Genomic DNA, 12,547 nt, shown 5'->3' on the forward strand with positions numbered 1-12,547 from the left:
CGTCATCCGCTCCGTACGTGTGTTGAACGCGGAGGTGCCGTCTGTTCGGCACTTGGTCATCGGTGATTTGGATCACGATGAATACGACTCCATCATCCCCGTTCTCTTGAACGCTTCCGCTCGCGATCTACAAGGGTATGTAGATGCACTCCCCTCTCATTGCTAGATGACTCTATAGATAGATCTTGGTGAAACATAGATAATTTTTTTTGTTTTCTGCAACATTCCCAATCAGTGGCATCATGAGCTAGGTCTATGCGTAGTTACTATGCACGAGTAGAACACAAAGTAGTTGTGGGCGTCGATATTGCCAATTTGCTTGCCGTTACTAGTCTTATCTTGATTCGGCGGCATCGTGGGATGAAGCGGCCCGGACCAACCTTACACGTACGCTTACGTGAGACCGGTTGCACCGACTGACATGCACTAGTTGCATAAGGTGGCTGGCGGGTGTTTGTCTCTCCCACTTTAGTTGGATCGGATTCGATGAACAAGGTCCTTATGAAGGGTAAATAGAAATTGGCAATTCAAGTTATGGTTTTGGCGTAGGTAAGAAAACGTTCTTGCTAGAACCCTATTGCAGCCACGTAAAAAACTTGCAACAACAATTAGAGGACGTCTAACTTGTTTTTGCAGCAAGTGTTTTGTGATGTGATATGGCCAAAGTTGTGATGAATGATGAATGATATATATGTGATGTATGCGATCATGTTCTTGTAATAGGAATCTTGACTTGCATGTCGATGAGTATGACAACCGGCAGGAGCCATAGGAGTTGTCTTTATTTTTTGTATGACCTGCGTGTCATTGAGAAACGCCATCTAAATTACTTTACTTTATTGCTAAACGTGTTAGCCATAGTAGTAGAAGTAATAGTTGGCGAGCAACTTCATGGAGACACGATGATGGAGATCATGATGATGGAGATCATGGTGTCATGCCGGTGATAAGATGATCATGGAGCCCCAAGATGTAGATCAAAGGAAGCTATATGATACTGGCCATATCATGTCACTATTATTTGATTGCATGTGATGTTTATCATGTTTTTGCATCTTGTTTACTTAGAACGACGGTAGTAAATAAGATGATCCCTCATAATAATTTCAAGAAAGTGTTCCCCCTAACTGTGCACCGTTGCGACAGTTCGTTGTTTCGAAGCACCACGTGATGATCGGGTGTGATAGATTCCAATGTTCACATACAACGGGTGTAAGACAGATTTACACATGCAAACACTTAGGTTGACTTGACGAGCCTAGCATGTACAGACATGGCCTCGGAACATAGAAGACCGAAAGGTCGAGCATGAGTCGTATAGAAGATACGATCAACATGAAGATGTTCACCGATGTTGACTACTCCGTCTCACGTGATGATTGGACATGGCCTAGTTAACTCGGATCATGTTATACTTAGATGACTAGAGGGATGTCTATCTGAGTGGGAGTTCATTGAATAATTTGATTAGATGAACTTAATTATCATGAACTTAGTCTAAAATCTTTACAACATGTATTGTAGATCAAATGGCCAACGTTGTCCTCAACTTCAACGCGTTCCTAGAGAAAACCAAGCTGAAAGACGATGGCAGCAACTATACGGACTGGGTCTGGAACCTGAGGATCATCCTCATAGCTGCCATGAAAGATTATGTCCTACAAGCACCGCTAGGTGAAGCACCTGCTCTCCCTGCAGAACAAGACGTTATGAACGCTTGGCAGACACGTGCTGATGATTACTCCCTCATTCAGTGTGGCATGCTTTACAGCTTAGAACCGGGGCTCCAAAAGCGTTTTGAGAGACACGGAGCATATGAGATGTTCGAAGAGCTGAAAATGGTTTTTCAAGCTCATGCCCGGGTCGAGAGATATGAAGTCTCCGACAAGTTCTTCAGCTGTAAGATGGAGGAAAACAGTTCTGTCAGTGAGCACATACTCACTATGTCTGGGTTACATAACCGCTTGACTCAGCTGGGAGTTAATCTCCCGGATGACGCAGTCATTGATAGAATCCTTCAGTCGCTTCCACCGAGCTACAAGAGCTTTGTGATGAACTTCAATATGCAGGGGATGGAAAAGACCATTCCTGAAGTATTTGCAATGCTGAAATCAGCAGAGGTAGAAGTCAAAAAGGAACATCAAGTGTTGATGGTGAATAAAACTACTAAGTTCAAAAAGGGCAAGGGTAAGAAGAACTTCAAGAAGGACGGCAAGGGAGTTGCCTCGCCCGGTAAGCAAGCTGCCGGGAAGAAGCCAAAGAATGGACCCAAGCCCGAGACTGAGTGCTTTTATTGCAAGGGAAGTGGTCACTGGAAGCGGAACTGCCCCAAATACTTAGTGGACAAGAAGGCCGGCATCATGAAAGGTATATGTGATATACATGTAATTGATGTGTACCTTACCAGTACTCGTAGTAGCTCCTGGGTATTTGATGCCGGTGTTGTTGCTCATATTTGTAACTCAAAGCAGGAGCTGCGGAATAAGTGGAGACTGGCGAAAGATGAGGTGACGATGCGCGTCGGGAATGGTTCCAAGGTTGATGTGATCGCCGTCGGCATGCTACCTCTACATTTACCTACGGGATTAGTTTTAAACCTCAATAATTGTTATTTAGTGCCAGCTTTGAGCATGAACATTGTATCAGGATCTCGTTTAATTCGAGATGGCTACTCATTTAAATCTGAGAATAATGGTTGTTCTATTTATATGAGAGATATGTTTTATGGTCATGCTCCGATGGTGAATGGTTTATTCTTAATGAATCTCGAGCGTAATGCTACACATATTCATAGTGTGAATACCAAAAGATGTAAGGTTGATAATGATAGTCCCACATACTTGTGGCACTGCCGCCTTGGTCACATAGGTGTCAACCGCATGAAGAAGCTCCATGCAGATGGACTTTTAGAGTCTCTTGATTACGAATCATTTGACACGTGCGAACCATGCCTCATGGCTAAAATGACCAAGACTCCATTCTCAGGAACAATGGAGCGAGCAACCAACTTAATGGAAATCATACATACTGATGTATGCGGTCCAATGAGTGTTGAGGCTCGCGGTGGCTATCGTTATGTTCTCACCCTCACTGATGACTTGAGTAGATATGGGTATGTCTATTTAATGAAACACAAGTCTGAGACCTTTGAAAAGTTCAAGGAATTTCAGAGTGAGGTTGAGAATCAACATGACAGGAAAATCAAGTTCTTGCGATCAGATCGTGGGGGAGAATACTTGAGTCACGAATTTGGCACACACTTAAGAAAATGTGGAATAGTTTCACAACTCACGCCGCCTAGAACACCTCGGCGTAATGGTGTGTCCGAACGTCGTAATCGCACTCTATTAGATATGGTGCGATCTATGATGTCTCTTACCGATTTACCGCTATCATTTTGGGGCTATGCTTTAGAGACTGCCGCATTCACTTTAAATAGGGCTCCGTTGAAATCCGTTGAGACGACACCGTATGAATTATGGTTTGGGAAGAAACCTAAGCTGTCGTTTCTAAAAGTTTGGGGATGCGATGCTTATGTCAAGAAACTTCAACCTGAAAAGCTCGAACCCAAGTCGGAAAAATGCGTCTTCATAGGATACCCTAAAGAAACTATTGGGTATTCCTTCTACCTCAGATCCGAAGGCAAGATCTTTGTTGCCAAGAATGGATCCTTTCTAGAGAAAGAGTTTCTCTCGAAAGAAGTAAGTGGGAGGAAAGTAGAACTTGATGAAGAATTACCTCTTGAACCGGAAAGTGGCGCAACTCAAGAAAATGTTCCCGAGGTGCCTGCACCGACTAGAGAGGAAGTTAATGATGATGATCATGAAACTTCAGATCAAGTTGCTACTGAACTTCGTAGGTCCACAAGGACACGTTCCGCACCAGAGTGGTACGGCAACCCTGTCTTGGAAATCATGTTGTTAGACAACGGTGAACCTTCGAACTATGAAGAAGCGATGGCGGGCCCGGATTCCGACAAATGGCTGGAAGCCATGAAATCCGAGATAGGATCCATGTATGAAAATGAAGTATGGACTTTGACTGACTTGCCGGATGATCGGCGAGCCGTAGAAAATAAATGGATCTTTAAGAAGAAGACAGACACGGATGGTAATGTGACCATCTATAAAGCTCGGCTTGTCGCTAAGGGTTATCGACAAGTTCAAGGGGTTGACTACGATGAGACTTTCTCACCCGTAGCAAAGCTGAAGTCCGTCCGAATCATGTTAGCAATTGCCGCATTCTATGATTATGAGATATGGCAAATGGACGTCAAAACGGCATTCCTTAATGGTTTCCTTAAGGAAGAATTGTATATGATGCAGCCGAAAGGTTTTGTCGATCCTAAGAATGCTGACAAGGTGTGCAAGCTCCAACGCTCGATTTATGGGTTGGTGCAAGCATCTCGGAGTTGGAACATTCACTTTGATGAGATGATCAAAGTGTTTTGGTTTATGCAGACTTATGGAGAAGCCTGCGTTTACAAGAAAGTGAGTGGGAGCTCTGTAGCATTTCTCATATTATATGTAGATGACATACTTTTGATGGGAAATGATATAGAACTTTTGGACATCATTAATGCCTACTTGAATAAGAGTTTTTCAATGAAGGACCTTAGAGAAGCTGCTTATATATTAGGCATCAAGATCTATAGAGATAGATCAAGATGCCTCATAGGTCTTTCACAAAGCACATACCTTGATAAGATATTGAAGAAGTTCAATATGGATCAGTCTAAGAAGGGGTTCTTGCCTGTGTTGCAAGGTGTGAAATTGAGCTCAGCTCAATGTCCGACCACGGTAGAAGATATAGAAGAGATGAGTGTCATCCCCTATGCCTCAGCCATAGGGTCTATTATGTATGCCATGCTGTGTACCAGACCTGATGTAAACCTTGCCGTAAGTTTGGTAGGTAGGTACCAAAGTAATACCGGCAAGGAACACTGGACAGCGGTCAAGAATATCCTGAAGTACCTGAAAAGGACTAAGGACATGTTTCTCGTTTATGGAGGTGACGAAGAGCTCGTCGTAAAGGGTTATGTCGACGCTAGCTTCGACACAGATCTGGATGACTCTAAGTCACAAACCGGATACATGTATATGTTGAATGGAGGAGCAGTAAGCTGGTGCAGCTGCAAGCAGAGCGTTGTGGCGGGATCTACATGTGAAGCGGAGTACATGGCAGCCTCGGAGGCAGCGCATGAAGCAATTTGGGTGAAGGAGTTCATCACCGACCTAGGAGTCATACCCAATGCGTCGGGGCCGATCAAACTCTTCTGTGACAACACTGGAGCTATTGCACTTGCCAAGGAGCCCAGGTTTCACAAGAAGACCAGGCACATCAAGCGTTGCTTCAACTCCATTCGTGAAAATGTTCAAGATGGAGACATAGATATTTGTAAAGTACATACGGATCTGAATGTCACAAATCCGTTGAATAAACCTCTCCCTAGGGTAAAACATGATCAACACCAGAACTCTATGGGTGTTCGATTCATCACAATGTAACTAGATTATTGACTCTAGTGCAAGTGGAGACTGGTGGAAATATGCCCTAGAGGCAATAATAAAAGGATTATTATTATATTTCCTTGTTCATGATAATTGTCTTTTATTCATGCTATAATTGTGTTATCCGGAAATCGTAATACATGTGTGAATACATAGACACCAACATGTCCCTAGTAAGCCTCTAGTTGACTACCTCGTTGATCAACAGATAGTCATGGTTTCTTGACTATGGACATTGGATGTCATTGATAACGAGATCACATCATTAGGAGAATGATGTGATGGACAAGACCTAATCCTAAACATAGCACAAGATCGTATAGTTCGTTTGCTAGAGTTTTTCCAATGTCAAGTATCTTTTCCTTAGACCATGAGATCGTGTAACTCCCGGATATCGTAGGAGTGCTTTGGGTGTACCAAACGTCACAACGTAACTGGGTGACTATAAAGGTATACTACGGGTATCTCCGAAAGTATTTGTTGGGTTGACACGGATCAAGACTGGGATTTGTCACTCCATATGACGGAGAGGTATCTCTGGGCCCACTCGGTAATGCATCATCATAATGAGCTCAAAGTGACCAAGTGTCTGGTCACGGGATCATGCATTACGGTACGAGTAAAGTGACTTGCCGGTAACGAGATTGAATGAGGTATTGGGATACCGACGATCGAATCTCGGGCAAGTAACATACCGATTGACAAAGGGAATTGTATACGGGGTTGCTTGAATCCTCGATGTCGTGGTTCATCCGATGAGATCATCAAGGAGCATGTGGGAGCCAACATGGGTATCCAGATCCCGTTGTTGGTTATTGACCGGAGAGTCGTCTCGGTCATGTCTACATGTCTCCTGAACCCGTAGGGTCTACACACTTAAGGTTCGGTGACGCTAGGGTTGTAGAGATATGAGTATTGTCAGGACCCCGACTCAATGCCACATCGATCTAGCATGTAACACCTCATATCACTTTGCGGCCTCACGCACGGTATCCCCACGGGTGTCGCCTTACCTTTGCCCGGGACCGTTTGCGCCTTTTGGCACACGTATATGATGGTGTCGCTAGCATCCATATGATAAAGAGCCCGGGCTGACATGGCTAGTCGTAAACCCAAAGTGGCACTAACTTACAGGGACAGGCATCCATGACCCAGCATCGAACGTGTCGGTCATCAGCGAGTGAATCCAGGCTGTAGCACTGGGCTAACAGGACTCCGGTGAACCGGGCTGTAGTGGGCTAACAGGACTCCGGTATTCATCGCGTGACATTTCCCCGAAGGGACAGACACAGGATCGAAGAAGGACACATGCCGGCCAGCCCAAGTGTTCCGGAGCAGTAGCAAGCTACCAGGGCTCAGTGGAAGCACTAGGAGACATTTCCCGGTAAGAGAGACTACTAAGGATAAACAACTAGATAGTCAGATCCCACACATAGCAATACACATTACACGTACGCATAACATGCAAGTATGTGCTGTACAACATGGCATCACAGCATAACTCAACAACTCATATAGATAAGGCTCAAAGAGCCATCATAGCATTATTACAAACAGGGGTCACATGACCCAACATTCAGAGCAATCAAGCAACAAACGGAAGCATTACATGTCTGAGTATAGACATCTATAAATGAAAAAGGCTGAAAGCCTGACTATCTACAACGTCCGATCAAGATCGTAGCTGAGGTACAAGTTACTCGTCGAAGTCCACGAGAACACTATTAAGACCGAAGTCTCCACTGCAAAAACATAAATAAAGCAACATGAGTACAAAGGTACTCAGCAAGACTTACATCAGATCCTATCATACATGCATTTGTATCAAGAGGGTAATGTGGGGTTTAGTTGCAGCAAGCCAGCTTTGACTCTGTGGCTATCCTGTTCTACGACTACCAGAAATCTTGAGGTGAGACAACGTACACGAGTCCACTAATCACCACACAATACACTACTATGGATTCATCCCCGTCTCCCTACGAGAAGGCCATCCATAGCACTCACACTTGTCTTGAGCATTTTAGAGTATCCACTTCAAGTTGTCTATGTACCATGTAAGCATCCAAGAAGTCCATAACCGCGGACCCGACTATTCGAATAGATCATGTTAACCCTGCAGGGGTGTACTTCTTCACACACGCTCTCGCCACTTACCGCCATGTACACGTTATGTATCTCGGCAACCTTCAAGCGGAAGCCTGGCGAGGGTGTCGGCCACGACCTGACTAACCACACAAGACTCTAGCCCAGGTTTATCGCCTATTCGGGTTCCATCCGCAAGGAGATCCGGCTGGGGTGTCGCTCACGGCCCCAAACGATGTGAGCAGGGTTCCCAAGCCCACCATCCGGGTGCCACTTGGTACACCGTGCCACCTGTGCCTAGTCTGTCCCAAGCCCACCCTGCCGGGTGCCACTTGGTAGAAAAATAGCACTACCTACAAACACTAGAAACTAGTTGCGACTCCTGGACAGAGGTCAAGTTGGTTAATAAGTCGAGAGGGGCACTTAAGCATTCCAATGTGTGGTAGTATCGAGTCATTGGACAACATACATAGAACTCAGTGCTTAAGGACGGTTCCAGTGAGACAACCCACCATGTACTCCTACATGGCCTCTCACCACTACCTTTACCAAATCGTGTTCACACACTTCACTCTCATCATCAGAACATATCGTAACACTCCAATTCATTCCCAATGAACCAGACCTGACACAACTCTAAGCAATAGCAGGCATAGCATGGTAGGAACACAACATGGCTCAATCAACTCCTACACATGCTAGTGGGTTTCAACTATTTACTGTGGCAATGACAGGTCATGCAGAGGAATGGGTTCAACTACCGCAGCACAAAGTAGCAGATGAATCGTTGTTGTCCTAATGCAATAACTGAGAGCAGGAGCGAGAGAGTAGGGTTTTATCGGAATGAACAAGGGGGTTTGCTTGCCTGGTAAATCAACAGAGGAGGCACTGCTTCACAGACAGGTACTCTGGAACAGTCTCCGGAGCAAGACCTATCGAGAAGGAACGGTGCCAACAATCAATACACAAACATATGCAACAATATGATGCATGAACATGGCATGAAGATGAGATGCTGTTTGAGTTAATGCAACTAGTACTCATTTGGTTTGAAGTTCATTTGAACCATAAGCTCAAATGCATCTCCAAAGTAAGCTCTTATATGTGCCATAATGTGTTTTCTCATATTCAGCATGTATAAGTTGGTTTGTCATGCATGAAACTAGTACAGATGGAAAGATTGCATTTTTCTGATAATTTTTCATATATAAATTATTTTAATCTGAGCTACGGTTGAATTGATATGAATTTTTGAAGTTCAAATCAATTTCTGGAATTTCCTGAATTATTTTAATTCCAGAAAATATATATTGCGTCAGCATTGAGTAAGCATGACGTCAGTAGTCAACTGCGGCTGACTGGGGTCAAACCTGATGTGTGGGGTCCACACGTCAGTGACAGGGGGTTAAACAGGGTTAGATTAACTTGATTAAAAGATTAGGGGGGCACCGGGGCCCACATGTCAGCCTCAGGGGGGGTTAATTAAGCGGTGATTAGCACTAAGCTAATCACCTGATGGGCCGGGCCCACATGGCGGGGCTCAGGCGATGGGGCTCACCGCCGGCGACCTCTGGACGCGGCGGAGTCCGCGCCACAGGCCACGGGGACGGCGTCTGAGAGCACCGGGGCGTAGCCCGGGCTCGTCCGCATCCAGGGGAGCAGACGGGAAGAGCTGGGGAGGCCGGAGCTCGCCGGAGCAAAGCTCGCGGCGGTGGCCGGAGCTCGGCTTCGATCGGGAATGGGCTGCGGGGCACTAGGGAGGCTGCAAGCGGGTCCGCGCGACTCGCCAGAGTGCAATGAGTGCAACGGCGAGCTCGGCTGCGGCCTGCGGCGGCTGTGGCCACGACGGCGAGGAGCTGCGGCGGCGATGGCTTCGGCCATGGTGGGGAACGGGGCTACGGTGCGGAAACAAGGGGGAGAAGAGAGGGGAAACGGGAAGATGCTCACGGTGGATCCAGCGAAGGCGTCAGCGGGCTCGGGGAAGGCTTGGGGCAGCCGGAGCGACGACGGCGATCTCGTCGGCCGAAGCTTGAAGACGACGGCGATTGCGATGAAGCGGAGCTCGCTCGGGTTGCTTTGCTCGGTGAGGAGGGAGAGGGGGTCGCGGCAGAGCTGGGAAGCGTGTCGGGGAGGTGCGGAAGTGGCCGAGGCCACGATGGCTATGGACGGCGGCGACGGTGATTCTCGGGTGAGAGAGAGAGAGAGAGAAGGGGAAAAGCACGGGAGAGAGGGGGGTGAGGCCAGGGGATCGGGGCGGCACCGAGAAGAAGCAACGCGGCGTCGCGCTGGCAGGGTAGGCAGGCAGGCGAGCTGGTGGCGTGGCGCTCCGCCCGTGCGCGCGCGTCGGCCACACGCCTGGCCGACTGGCGCCAGGAGGACGACGGCGGTGGTGGGCTGGGCTGGCCTGCTGGGCCAGAGGCGCCAGGTAAGAAGCCCAGGTAAGGTTTCTCCTCTTTTTCTGTTTTCTAATTTTTCTGACATTTGTTTTGATTTAATTAAAATATTAAATCTTTTTATTACCTTATGCCAATTTTTGCAGGAGCTACCTATATTATTCCAGAGCTCCTTTATAAATGGCATAATTTTTGGACAATATTTTATATATATAACAATATATATCCAAGGCAAATAATTATCGGTTTAATCCAAATGGCCAAAATTAAATACTTATGAGATCCTAAAAATATTGGTTTGATTTTTATCTCTGCCCAATATTTTCAGAGAGCAACATGAGCATTTTCTTGGACCCTTTTGGAGAAATTTTTATTTGGGTCATTTTCAGAGATGATTCTGAGGGTTCCACCAATCCTCATTTCAAATTTAAATGGAATATAAACATGATGCACAAATGACTAGCTAGTCTAGGTCATACCAGACTAGGGATGTGGGTCATTTTCAGAGATGATTCTGAGGGTTCCACCAATCCTCATTTCAAATTTAAATGGAATATAAACATGATGCACAAATGACTAGCTAGTCTAGGTCATACCAGACTAGGGATGTGACAAGTATGCAGTAACCCGAAAGTTGTTCGGAGTCCCGAATGAGATCCCAGACATCACGAGGAGTTCCGGAATGGTCCGGAGGTGAAGAATTATATATAGGAAGTGCAGTTTCGGCCATCGGGAGAGTTTCGGGGGTCAGCGGTATTGTACCGGGACCACCGGATGGGGCCACCCATTCCGGAGGGCCTCATGGGCTGAAGTGGGGAGGGAACCAGCCCATAGTGGGCCGGTGCGCCCCCCCTTGGGCCCCCATGCGCCTAGGGTTGGGAACCCTAGGGGAGGGGGCGCCTCCACTTGCCTTGGGGGGCACTCCACCCCCTTGGCCGCCGCCCCCCCTAGGAGATCCCATCTCCTAGGGCCGGCGCACCCCCTAGGGGGCCTATATAAAGGGGGGAGGGAGGGCAGCCACAGCTGAAGGCTTGGCGCCTCCCTCTCCCCTGTTACACCTCTCCCTCTCGAAGAAGCTCGGCGAAGCCCTGCTCCGATCACTGCTGCATCCACCACCACGCCATCGTGCTGCTGGATCTCCATAAACCTCTCCTTCCCCCTTGCTGGATCAAGAAGGAGGACACGTCATCCGCTCCGTACGTGTGTTGAACGCGGAGGTGCCGTCCGTTCGGCACTTGGTCATCGGTGATTTGGATCACGGCGAATACGACTCCATCATCCCCGTTCTCTTGAACGCTTCCGCTCGCGATCTACAAGGGTATGTAGATGCACTCCCCTCTTGTTGCTAGATGACTCCATAGATAGATCTTGGTGAAACATAGAGATTTTTTTTGTTTTCTGCAACGTTCCCCATCACTACCCCCATTACAAGAAAGATCAATCTAGTAGGCCAAACCAAACTGATAATTAGAAGAGACTTGCAAAGATATTTAAATCATGCATAAAAGAATTTAGAGAAGAATCAAATATTGTTCATAGATAATCTTGACCATAAACCCACAATTCATCGGATCTCGACAAACACACCGCAAAAAGAATTACATCGAATAGATCTCCAAGAGAATCGAGGAGAACTTTGTATTGAGATCCAAAGAGAGAGAAGAAGCCATCTAGCTAATAACTATGGACCCGAAGGTCTGCGGTAAACTACTCACACATCATCGGAGAGGCTATGGTGTTGATGTAGAAGCCCTCTGTGATCGATTCCCCCACCGGCAGAGCACCGAAAAAGTCCCCAAGATGGGATCTCACGGGTTCAGAAGGTTGCGGCGGTGGAAATAGGGTTTCGTGGTGCTCCTGGATGTTTTCAGGGTATATGAGTATATATAGGCAAAAGAAGTAGGTCGATGGAGCTGCGAGGGGCCCACGAGGGAGGGGCGCGCCCTCCTGCCCCGTGGCTTCCTTGCTGCTTCCTTGACGTCCACTCCAAGTCTCCTGGATTGCGTTTGTTCCAAAAACGATCCTCGCGAAGGTCTTATTCCGTTTGGATTCCGTTTGATATTCCTTTTATGTGAAACACTGAAATAGGCAAAAAAATAGCAATTTGCACTAGGCCTTCGGTTAATAGGTTAGTCCCAAAAATAATATAAAAGTGCATAATGATACGTCCATTTTGCGTCATGCTTTTATATTGATATTTATTGCACTATGGACTGTTATTACACATTATGTCACAATACTTATGTCTGTTCTCTCTTATTTTACAAGGTTTACTTGAAGAGGGGGAATGCCGGTAGCTGGAGTTCTGGGCTGGAAAAGGAGCAAATATTAGAGACCTATTCTGCACAGCTCCAAAAGTCCTGAAACTTCACGGAAGTTTCCAAAATATATAAAAAATACTGAGCGAAGAAAGCACCAGAGGGGGGCCACCCACCAGCCACGAGGGTGGGGGCGCGCCCTACCCCCCTGGGCACGCCCCTGCCTCGCGGGCCCCCTGGTGGCCCTCCGATGTCCATCTTTGGCTATATGGAGTTTTTGTCCGAAAAAAATCATAAGCAAGCT

Source organism: Triticum aestivum, chromosome 5A (genome assembly GCF_018294505.1).
Source record: "Triticum aestivum cultivar Chinese Spring chromosome 5A, IWGSC CS RefSeq v2.1, whole genome shotgun sequence".
Taxonomy (NCBI): domain Eukaryota; kingdom Viridiplantae; phylum Streptophyta; class Magnoliopsida; order Poales; family Poaceae; genus Triticum; species Triticum aestivum.